This window comes from Schistocerca gregaria, chromosome 1 (genome assembly GCF_023897955.1).
Source record: "Schistocerca gregaria isolate iqSchGreg1 chromosome 1, iqSchGreg1.2, whole genome shotgun sequence".
Taxonomy (NCBI): domain Eukaryota; kingdom Metazoa; phylum Arthropoda; class Insecta; order Orthoptera; family Acrididae; genus Schistocerca; species Schistocerca gregaria.
Genome location: NC_064920.1, coordinates 932,344,330 through 932,357,184, shown reverse-complemented (window position 1 = coordinate 932,357,184; position 12,855 = coordinate 932,344,330). Strand labels below are relative to the sequence as shown.

Below are 12,855 nucleotides of genomic sequence, written 5' to 3'. Positions count from 1 at the left end.
TCGCTATTCAGAAAAAGGCAAAAGATACTATAAGGGAATGTGAGTCTTGAGTCAACAGGTCCCTTTCATTGTAGAGAGATAACAGAATATTTTGGCTGTTTGTGAAAGTCAGGTGACTGCAGCACCGCTTTATGGAGATGCTACTATCGAGTACAGTCTCTGGCTAGACATCATTTTAAGAATTTCTGAAAGTTTCTTCAGCTATAGGAAATGTCAAAGTGAAGCCTGATTAGCACTTTTGCACTTTTTGCAAAAATTTCAGAAACCATGGATATGTGGGGCAAATGAATATATGATTACCTAGCAGTACGCCCCGAATTTGTATTTAAAGCATTGTAGCGCAGCAAACGCCGCCAAAAGCCGGCGCACACTTTGTTAGCCTTCATTTGGAAGCATTCCGAATGAGCGTGTTCCACGAAAGTAAACAGACAAACAAAACGCATGAAAACTGCACTTTGAATTCGTGTGCTCTTTTGGTGCTTCTTTTCCGTTTGCACTTGTATACGTGCGGTGGAAGCTGCTCTCGTAGTGGAACCCACAAAGCCCGCTCGTTGCTAATAGAAGCTTTCACATAGTGCCACGCTAAGTTTACTTGTTTTTCCAACTCTGCAAAACTGCTCGTAATAATTGTTGTGTCTACACTGGCTGCGTTCTGTCGTCAAAAGAAACACCTATGGTGCTGCCGCTAAAGTACAGAGAATGAATATTCCGTTTTTAGGTTTTAAACCACAACAGAGAAGTAGTGCCAGACGCAATAAAAGTACTATATATAATGTTCACGTTTTTATGTGTTTCTCAGTTAGAGGTCAGTACAGACCATTGCTGGTTTAACCTGCAAGTAATCTGATGTTTTGAAATGGTATTTGCATGCTGGTGGGCTTAACACGTCATAAGAACAGAAAAAAACATCTAATAATATTAAATGAACAGTCTGTAAGTTATTGTTTTATATTACAAGTGTGATAATGCATAGCTCAGTTGCTTTTGAGACAAAAAAAATGGTCTGATGTTGGAGCGAAATTGATTGCGTATTTTATAAAGCAATTTTTAACGAAATTAAATTTACCTATTGAATTAAATCTAACAAAAGTACACAAGATAATTCTTTGCTGGACCAGATTGCTTGTTGTTTCCTCAAACGAAATGATCATATTGGATACCAATGTAAATCCTGTTTTAGACTTTTCCGTCTGCATGCTTTCAGCCCTCTTCGTGTATTGATGTTTCGCGCTTCTTGATTGCAGCTGTATTAAAGCTTACTTTTCTTTTACAATCTGTGTATGAATCCTGAAAAGTGAGGAGGAAGACACGTTAGTTATTAGAGTCTTATATGTTGATCAATAAGATCCGTCTCACGTTGCAGTACTTGTTTTCAATAATTTACTTCCTCTGAATTTTGTAATCACCTTAGAATGGGAACAGTGTTTTCCCCATCCATGTTCAAATTGGAAAACGAAAATCTACAACAGTCATAATATGGACACTGATAAGGTTCTTTAGTTCGTAACTGAGCTGAAAGAGTGACAAGGTTGCTGTGCAAAATATAGTATTAAGTGAGAGCCATGTTCCTTGGCGTAGCTACAGTGTTTGTCTTTCTCATATTGATAAGAGTAACTCAAATGAGATTAATGTCATCATTTAATTATCATAACATGTAATGTTGAGATGGGCTCAAAATTTTATGTATGTTTTCTACGATGTCTTCTGACCTCAGAAAATGTTACTGCGGTGTGCCCGCAAATGAATCTAATGCATCGTATTTAGCAAAATTTCAGGTCTTCTCGTGATCAACTTAGCAGCAAACGACATGCCAGGGTAACGCAAAAAGCCGCAGTGGCAAGTGAAAATTCTTCCCACCCTCTCCTTTGTTCTATGGGCTTATGGGGATACACTTTGGAGCAGGGGAAGCTAAGGCGCAATCCTTAAGTGCGAGGACTAGTCACTAACATGAAATTTATTGATAAAATCGTGCATCGACACTAGAGCGATGCACAGTGCTATTAAGGAAACTACATACAATTGGCATTAGCGACGTTACATAATAACACATTCTAGTTTTCAATTTAATTCGACAAGAGACGACCGATCATGGTTCTTATGTTTCAGTTGGCCCAATCCGCCATCAAAACAAATGACACAATCTAGCAAGTAATCCATATTCATCTGGCATTTCGCAGCTAAATAATTGCAAGACGATAAGACCTCAATATTCCCCACAGTTAACAGCAGTCTCACGCAAATGTATCATTTATGATTTTCGGTTCCAACTGGCACTAGCCGCTGTGGGAATAACCACATAAGCCATAAAATTATTCATATCAACAACAGATCTAACCGTCTACGTATGATTACACAACACTCAAAATACTAAAAGTTTAATCGGAGTAAAGCCGCCTTAGAAGAATAACTTGAATTTTCTACTGAATCAGAAGTAGCTACTTAAATTGCGAACTACGTACAATATAAAATAAGATAAATTTATTGTACCGGCGTAACGACAAGCGCCGACACGAAGATCAAGAACAAGATTAGAGAGGGCTGTGAGACGACGTCAGCCAATAGCACGCTGACTAGGACGTCACCACGACTGGTGCGCCGTCTACGCGAGGAGAATAAAAGTGACGCGCCGCCTAGCCGCTGCCGCACTAGAACATCCACAGTAGTAGGAGAGCAGTGATATCAACCACAGCAGTCACTCAGGAACTTGCGAGCTTAGGTTGCATGAATATTGCATATTTCAAAGGACATTGATTATTAGCATGTCGCCAATTGCTTGTGAGACCATCATTTATAAACGAAAGTTTAGTATTGTCAATTTCATTACTGTAATAAACTCATTAATACGTACCTAATGACAAGGAATCGGACTATAATTTAGTAACCGTAAAGTATGTGAAACAGTAACAACAGCAAAGCAAACGGGTTTTGAAATAACGTTATACAAATACGAAAGAAAACCCTAATGGTATATACCTGGGGTCCAACCTAATTAGGCCATGAGGTATCACGTTTTATGGCAACAGGGAAATATACTTCACCTATGAAACTAACCTCACTTGATACCCTAACTAATCCCTGCTGACACAGTAAATCGAAATATACACTAACTTGTCCTGGCAAACATGCAACAGCTATATAATGAAGAAATGCAGTAGGGGACATGAACCTACTAGTCTGACTGGCAGTAGCATGAACTGTTATCATTTGAATTATTACGGAAAAGATCAGGACTGAAACAGTACTGAATATTAAGGGCTTCAGAAAACTGACTTTAATTGACTTCATACACATGGGAAATACAGTTATTATTTATAAGGAAAGTTTTGGTATAGAATACATGGCTGTACTGATTGCCGCACTTGCTCAGAAGGAGCCTTTACTTCCATTTACCACACAATTTAAGTAACTTATGGGTCCCTTAAATTGGTATGGTTTGAGGAACCATAGTCAATTTAAATAGAAATATGCAACATTAAGAAAAAGCTAATACCTTTAGTAACAAATATAAGTTAATTGAATAATGCAAAATTATGTGCAACAATTAATATACTTTCTCATTGGACTCAAGATCGAACCAGCTTTCTTAATCAATACCCAAATTGGAAAACTTAGAAAACATACAGAAAAAAACACAAGTTTTCAGACCTGTTCAAAATGAAATGGTACTGCTGCCTTTTATAACTTTTCCTTACAGACAGCTTTAAGCATTCATATTTTCGTCATTGATTATTCTAATGGCAGCTTCTTATTTAATGGAAAGCTTTCCTTATGAACTCACTTTAGGAAAAATTAAGATGAAACATTATGTGGACTAAATCATTTACTACTGTACAGAAATGTAACCAAACTTCAAAATCCACGAAGTTAACGAAATTGCAAAATGTTTCACTGACAAAATTGTCAGTTTAATAAAACCAGGGCATTCGGAATTAATTCACTTGGAAAGGACACTGTCCAGGAATGTGACTGGTAATAATTACAGGTATGTAGGCATAAGTTAGAAGTTCCTCAAAAGTTGTCAATTCAGTGCATTACATCTGGTCCATTGGGTGTACATATTTAGATAACAGTCCTGCTGAAGGTGGTGGCGCTTATGGAAAATTATAGTGGCTATAAAACTGGCGATAAAGCAGCAATGGTTCTTGATGTTAGCCACTCTCTGATGCAACACTTCATAACGTTGTAAATTTAACCAAAGAGGGCTATTATAACCATGGTCCATAGACCACTTTACTTTTCATCCTCGGCTAATTTCCATGCTTGCATGCTCTTATTGCCGCAACTTACATATACATATACATCTACATGACTACTCTGCAATTCACATTTAAGTGCTTGGCAGAGGATTCGTCGAGCCACAATCATACTATCTCTCTACCATTCCACTCCCGAACAGCGCGTGGGAAAAACGAACACCTAAACATTTCTGTTCGAGCTCTGATTTCTCGTATTTTATTTTGATGATCGTTCCTACCTATGTAGGTTGGGCTCAACAAAATATTTTCGCATTTGGAAGAGAAAGTTGGTGACTGAAATTTCGTAAAAAGATCTCGCCGCGACGAAAAACGTCTTTGCTGTAATGACTGCATCCCAATTCGCGTGTCATATCTGCCACACTCTCTCCCCTATTACGTGATAATACAAAACGAGCTGCTCTTTTTTTGCACCTTTTCGATGTACTCCGTCAATCCCACCTGGTAAGGATCCCACACCGAGCAGCAATATTCTAACAGAGGATGAACGAGTGTAGTGTAAGCTGTCTCTTTAGTGGATTTGTTGCATCTTCTAAGTGTCCTGCCAATGAAACGCAACCTTTGACTCGCCTGCCCCACAATATTATCTGTGTGGACTTTCCAACTGAAGTTGTTCGTAATTTTAACACCCAGTTGACTTGACAGCCTTGATAATTGTACTATCTATCGAGTAATCGAATTCCAACGGATTTCTTTTGGAACTCATGTGGATCACCTCACACTTTCGTTATTTAGCGTAAACTGCCACCTGCCACACCATACAGCAATCTTTTCTAAATCGCTTTTCAACTGATATTGGTCTTCGGATGACCTTACTAGACGGTAAATTACAGCATCATCTGCGAACAACCTAAGAGAACTGCTCAGATAGTCACCCAGGTCATTATATAGATCAGGAACAGCAGAGGTCCCAGGACGCTTCCCTGGGGAACACCTGATATCACTTCAGTTTTACTCGATGATTTGCCGTCTATTACTACGAACTGCGACCTTCCCAACATGAAATCACGAAATCCAGTCGCACAACTGAGACGATACCCCATAGGCTCGCAGCTTGATTAGAAGTCGCTTGTGAGGATCGGTGTCAAAAGCTTTCCGGAAATCTAAAAATATGGAATCAAGTTGAGATCCCCTGTCGATAGCGGCCATTACTTCATGCGAATAAAGAGGTAGCTGCGTTGCACAAGAGTGATGTTTTCTGAAGCCATGCTGATTGCGTGTCAATAGATCGTTCCTTTCGAGGTGATTCATAATGTTTGAATACAGTATATGCTCCAAAACCCTACTGCAAACCGACGTCAATGATGTAGGTCTGTAGTTAGATGGATTACTCCTACTACCCTTCTTAAACACTGGAGCGACCTGCGCAATTTTCCAGTCTGTAGGTACAGATCCATCGGTGAGCGAACTGTTGTATATGAGTGTTAAGCAGGGAGCTACTGTATCAGCGTAATCTGAAAGGAACCTAATCGGTATACAATCTGGACCTGAAGACTTGCCCGTATCAAGCAATTTGAGTTGCTTCGCAACCCCTATGGTATCTACTTCTAAGAAACTCATGCTACCAGCTGATCGTGTTTCAAATTCTGTAATATTCCATTCGTCTTCCTTGGTGAAGCAATTTCGGAAAATTGCGTTCAATAACTCCGCTTTAGCGACACAGTCGTCGGTAACAGTACCATCAATACTGCGCAGCGAAGGTATTGACTGGGTCTTGTCGCTTGTGTTCTTTACATACGACCAGAATTTCTTCGGATTTTCTACCAAATTTCGAGACAATGTTTCGTTGTGGAACCTATTAAAGGCATCTCGCATTGAAGTCCGTGCCAAATTTCTTGCGTCTGTAAATATTTGCCAATCTTCCGGATTTCGCGTTCTTCTGAACTTCGCATGCTTTTTCCGTTGCCTCTGCAACAGCGTTCGGACATTTTTTGTGTACCACGGGGGATCCGTTCCATCTCTTACCAATTTATGAGGTATGAATCTCTCAATTGCTGTTGCTACTATATCTTTGAATTTGAGCTACATCTCGTCTACATTTGCATAGTCTTTTCGGAAGGATTGGAGATTGTCTCTTAGGAAGTGACACTTTATCCGCTTTTTTTAAATAAAATTATTTTGCGTTTGTTTTTGGTGGATTTGGAAGAAACGGTGTTGAGCGTAGCTACAACGACCTTGTGATTACTAATCTCTGTATCAGTCATGATACTCTCTATCAGCTCTGGATTGTTTGTGGCTAAGAGGTCAAGTGTGTTTTCGCAACCATTTACAATTCGCGTGGGTTCGTGGACTAACTGCTCGAAATAATTTTCGGAGAAAGCGTTTAGGACAATCTCGGAAGATGTTTTCTGCCTACCACCGATTTTGAAGAAGTATTTTTGCCAACATGTGGACTGAAGGTTGAAGTCCCCACCAACTATAACCGTATGAGTGGGGTACTTTTTTGTTACGAAACTCAAACTTTCTCTGAACTGTTCCGCAACTGTATCATCGGAGTCTGGGGGTCGGTAGAAGGAGCCAATTATTAACTTAATTAGGCTGTTAAGTATAACCTCCACCCATACCAATTCGCACGGAGTATCTACTTCGACTTCACTACAAGATAAACCACTACTGACAGACACAAACACTCCATCATCAATTCTGCCTAATCTATCTTTCCTGAACACCGTCTGAGACTTCGTAAAAATGTCTGTAGAACTTATTTCTGGCTTTAGCCAGCTTTCTGTACCTATAACGATATCAGCTTCTGTGCTTTCTATTAGCGCTTGAAGCTCAGGGACTTTTCCAGCACAACTACAACAATTTACAACTGTAATTCGGACGGTTCCTTGATTCAAGCACGTCCTGTATTTGCCATGCACCCTTTGATATTGCAGCCCACCCCGCACTTTCCCGAGGGCCCTCTAACCTAAAAAAACGCCCAGTCCACACCACACAGCCTCAGCTACGCGTATAGCCGCCAGCTGAGTGTAGTGAACTCCTGACCTATTCAGCGGAACCCGAAACCGCACCACCCTATGGAGCAAGGAATCTGCAGCCAACATGGTCGCAAAACCGTCTGAGCCTCTGATTCAGACCCTCCACCCGGCTATGCACCAAAGGTCCGCAGTCGGTTCTGTCGACGATGCTGCAGATGGTGAGCGTTGCCTTCATCTCGTAAGCAAGACCGGCAGCCTTCACCAAATCAGATAACCGCTGGAATCCAGAGAGAATTTCCTCAGGTCCTAAGCGACACACGTTATTAGTGCCGACATGTGCCACCACCTGCAGCTGGCTGCACTCTGTGCTCTTCATGGCATTCGGAAGGACCCTTTCCACATCAGGAATGACTCCTCCCGGAATGCACACAGAGTGCATTTCTTCCCCTCCTTAGCCACCATATCCCTAAGGGCCCCATTACGCGCCTAACATTGGAGCTCCCAACTACCAATAAGCCCACCCTCTGCGATTGCCCGGACCTTGAAGGCTGAGAATGATCCTCTGAAACAGGGCAGGCAGCTGCATCTGGCTCAGCCACAGACAGTGCCTGAAACCTGTTTATCAGACGCACCGGGGAAGCTTCCTGATCAGCCTCTGGGGACGTCTTTCGCAGCCTGCCAAACCTTGGAACGACCTCCCAATCAACCACAGGCGAGGGCTCAGCCCAATTGCGGGCAGCAACCGGGGCAACCACAGCGGCAGACCGGTCTGGGGACAGACGGGACGAGGTTGACATCCCCGTGATACTCAAGTCCGGCTCCCCACAGTGGTGCCAATTGGCAACAGCCTCCAGCTGCGCAACCGAAGTCAGCGCCGCTTGCAGCTGTGAGCGAAGGGATGCCAACTCAGCCTTCAACCGAACACAGCAATCGCAGTCTCTGTCCATTCTAATCGATGTTGAACAACTGTCACTGAAACACGAGTCTGTGCCTAGATAACGCAAGCGAAACACGCAAAGAATGTATTAACTAACCTGTACAAATGCCAAACGACTGCGCTACAATCTGCCTGAATTTACGATTGCAGTAACTAAAACTCGAAATTACACCTCCTATACGAAACTCACACGCAGTTTAAGTGAGAATCAACGAAGTAAACACTAAAGTACGATGCTACAACTCTCAAATACTGTAATACGCACGAAATTTATGAATTACACAATGCAAGTACCAAAAACTCGCAAAGAAATTAAGAATTAAACTATGTAACAAATAAGTAAGCTAGGGGTATATGACTTGCTGCTGCAGCTGCTTATCCAACGGCGGCAGGGAGCAAACTTATATATACGAATTAACCACAATAGCTAATCAGGGCTGCCGCTGATCATTCAGTCTTACAGTCAGAACTCGAATTGCCACTCGCCACAAAGGATTCAAGCGCCTAGCACGCCAAGTCCATCTTTTCCAGTACAGTCAAACTACTTCCTTATCTGTAGGGCTTTACTACAGCTTCCCTTTTTAAGGAACAGTAAAATATTTAGAGGTTTTCAAATTACTCCATTCACAGAGCATTAGATGTAAAATCAGAGGTACAGTTACAGTATAATTTCTTAAAACGCCAAAATAATTAACATAATTATGACATACTTACACAACCAAATATCTTGACCATGCAAATACACTAGTGTATAACGTCAGCATAGGACGTATACGGAATATACATAAATCTGTCGATTACTGGTGTTATAAGTTATCTTTATGAGTCGTCGATATATGTCTGTAGTGTAACCTTGCTTCACTTACACAGAGTTGACAAAAGTACGGAAACACCAAAACAGAACATATCACCATGCGTAATACGTTGTAGGAAACCGGTTAGCGCTCAAAACACCTCTCTGAGGCGTCTCGGAGTGGATAAATTAAGGTGCTGTACGATTTTAAAGAGAATCTTATACCACTCTTTCTGCAAAATAGTGGCAAGTTCAGATAGCAGTAATGGACAGCAACAACGCTCAAAGGCTCAATTATATTGAGATCTCTTGACAGTGGTGGCGTAGATCAGATGGACTATTCAACCACATGCTCAGAAGTCAGTCCTGCACAACGCAGGCTATGTGAACACATTCCTCGTCTTCGAAGACAGCCTCACCCTTGAAGAACAAACATGTGGACCTTTTCAGTCAAAATCACATAATCCTTCGCTCTATACTCTTGCGGCAATAACGTCAAGCGCGGGCACGACAGTGAAGAACGGAAGAGCAGAGAGGGCTGTCAGACGACGTAGGCCAATAGTACGGTGACAAGGACGGCACCAAGACAGGAGCGGCATCTACACGAGGAGAATGTAAGCGTCGCGCCCCGCACAGCCCAGGAATTACAATGAAATGAATAGCCCTAGATGCATACAGGCGTTTATATAAGACAACGGAGACAGTTGAAAACATGTGTCCCGGCTTAATGGCAGACGCTTTCTCCGCCTGAGCCACCGAGGGCACAGAGACGACTGCAGAGACTTACCTCTGGCGCGCCTCCCGTGAAACGCACATTCCCAGCTTATTGTCCCGCACTATATTCGTACTGCCCCTGCACATTATACTTATTACCCGCGGCTTTTTGACGATTCCCGTAAGAGTTTCGGGCTGTTTCTTGCATCCGCACAGAAGAAGAAGGCCGGCCGGGGTGGCTGAGCGGTTCTAGACGCTACTGTCTGGAACCGCGCGACCGCTACGTCGCAGGTTCACATGCTGTCTCGGTCATGGATGTGTGTGATGTCCTTAGGTCAGTTAGGTTTAAGTAGTTCTAAGTTCTAGGGGACTGATGGTCTCAGTAGTTAAGTCCCATAGTGCACAGAGCCATTTTGAACAGAAGAAGGAAGTCAAATGGGCGGTGAGCGTTATATACTACAGCAGTGACCTGAACTGTATTGTTTTGCTTGCACTAAAACTGTATATACCGAAGGACATTGATTAGTTGCTCGTCGCCATTTCCTTGCGACACACCTTCGTGAATATGCAAAGTATTGTCAGTTTAACTTACTGTAATAAACTACATTAATACGAGAATGAGATTTTCACTCTGCAGCGGAGTGTGCGCTGATATGAAACTTCCTGGCAGATTAAAACTGTGTGCCAGACCGAAACTCGAACTCGGGACTTTTGCGTTTCGCGGACAAGTGCTCTACCAACTGAGCTACCCAAGCACGACTCACGCCCCCTCCCCACAGCTTTACTTCCTCCAGTACCTCGCCTCCTACCTTCCAAACGTTGCAGAGGCTCTCCTGCTTGGGTAGCTCAGTTGGTAGAGCACTTGCCCCTGAAAAGCAAAGGTCCCGAGTTCGAGTCTCGGTCCGACAAACCGTTTTAATCTGCCAGGAAGTTACATTAATACGATTTGCTTGAATTGCAGCGATCCGAGAAAACAGCTTCTTAGCCACCCTCTATTAGAGGAGTGGACAGGATATTACAAATACGATGTCGCACAGTGTCCATCGGGCCAATGGAATACGATACGGTGGCGGAATCATTACTGAACTTCCGCCAAGTACCCTCACTTGGGACGTAAGCTCGGTCAGAAATTCGAAACAGCGTGAAACAAGGCTGATCCGAGACAATCATTTTCCTTAATTGGTCCAACAAGGAGGTTTCACGGCTTTGGTAACACGGTTTGCTGCTAAGGACGTTAGCATCGCTGACGAGTGATATTCCATCTCGCCTACAAAGTTTCTAAAATTGTTGGATTGTTTTGAGGGAAGAGACCTAACAGCGAGCTCATCGATTTCATCAAGTTGGGGAAGGACGGGGAAGGTAGTCGACCGTTCCCTTTCAAAGGAACCCCAGAATTTGCCTGGAGCGATTTAGGGGAATCACGGAAAACCTAAATCAGGATGACCGCAGGCGGGACAAAGTTTCTACTAATGGAGTTCCCTTCTTATCGTTTTGTTGCTGAAAGGGTCAGCAAATGCGTCATTTAGTTCTCTAGTGACTACTGCAGCTTTCTTTCTCTTTAATTTTCTTCACAGTGCTCTTCCATGACAGTACGTCACGATCACTTAGTACACAATTTCGTCCGCGTTGAGACTTAGCGGAAGAAGTTTTACCGATAACGCGTTATACATTTTCGACGCGGTGCCTCTTGAAACACCAAACGCTTTGGCTCCCTTGGTCGCGGAAGCAACCACCATACGAACAGCAACAATTTTCCAGGGTCAGATTTCAATAAGGTCCTACAAAATGCACTCACAATTGCACAGAACACTGTTGTGACAACGGCAGACACCTGCAGCGTACTGAGGACGCTACACAGATGCCATTCATGGCATAATACAAAAGCAGAACCAGCAGGCTTGGCTAGTGTCTGCATTTATTTTCAAGCACGCATTTCTCGCGGTATTTCCACGTTTCTGTCCGGTCCCTGTATAACAGACGTTGCGTCGAGCTAAATGGAGAAGAGGATAAACGTGGCAAGTTGAGTGGCTGCCCTTTCGCTTTCCCAGACACTCCGCTTCCACCGCCCGCTTCGCACCTTTTAAGAGACCACGTAAATGCGATGGGAGGGCAGCGTGCGCCGAATAACTGCGGGCGCGGCGCCGGCAGCAGCCGTCCCCTCCTATCACGGCCGCACTCCGAGGGGAGCGGCCGCATTATTTGTATTCAGGGACAGTTTTCTTAAACACAATTTAGAGCAACGAGTGCCGCTCGGCGAGGCGCGGCGCTGCGGGGCTGGCGGTGTGAGTTACATGTAAACGAGACGGCGCCGCCGCCGCCGGACCGAGGCGCGCCTCGCGCTGACGTGCAGCGGCTGACAATGCCAGCAGTCAGCAGCCGTCCGGCCCGGCCCGCTGCTGACGCAGTGTTAGCGCCACGCCGTCTCGTAGGCGCGCGGCAGAACATGTGGCTGAGAAGCAGTGCGACGTAGCGTGTGGGGTGAAGGAAGAACCAACGGGGTGTTTAGTAACGTTGCTCTCACCATTTACGAGTTTAAAACATTTTCGGACTTCTTACTACGTCACTTCAGGGTAAAACTTAGAGCTTTAGATCTACATCTACATTTATACTCCGCAAGCTACCCAACGGTGTGTGGCGGAGGGCATTTTACGTGCCACTGTCATTACCTCCCTTTCCTGTTCCAGTCGCGTATGGTTCTCGGGAAGAACGACTGCCGGAAAGTCTCCGTGCGTACTCGAATATCTCTAATTTTACATTAGTGATCTCCTCCGGAGGTATAACTAGGGGGAAGCAATATATTCGATACCTCATCCAGAATCGCACCCTCTCGAAACCTGGACAGCAAGCTTCACCGCGATGCAGTGCGCCTCTCTTGCAGAGTCTGCCACTTGAGTTTGCTAAACATCTCCGTAACGCTATCACGCTTACCAAATAACCCTGTGACGAAACGCGTCGCTCTTCTTTGGATCTTCTCTATCTCCTCTGTCAACCCGACCTGGTACAGGTCCCACACTGATGAGCAATACTCAAGTATAGGTCGTACGAGTTTTTTCTAAGTCACCTCTTTTGTTGATATACTACATTTTCTAAGGACTCTCACAATGAATCGCTACCTGGCACCCGCTTTACCAACAATTAGTTTTATATGCTAACTCCACTTCAAATCGTTCCGCACGCAAACTCCCAGATATTTTACAGAAGTAACTGCTACCAGTGTTTGTTACGCTATCATATAAT

The 12,855-nt window shown here is 43.7% G+C and overlaps 1 non-coding gene across 1 annotated transcript; it reads left to right on the top strand.

The window, feature by feature from the left end:
• The first annotated feature begins 10,452 nt into the window (after positions 1-10,452).
• On the top strand, positions 10,453-10,527 carry Trnaq-cug (transfer RNA glutamine (anticodon CUG)). The gene has a single exon. It is a non-coding gene; the product is annotated as a tRNA-Gln (tRNA).
• Positions 10,528-12,855: the final 2,328 nt, after the last annotated feature.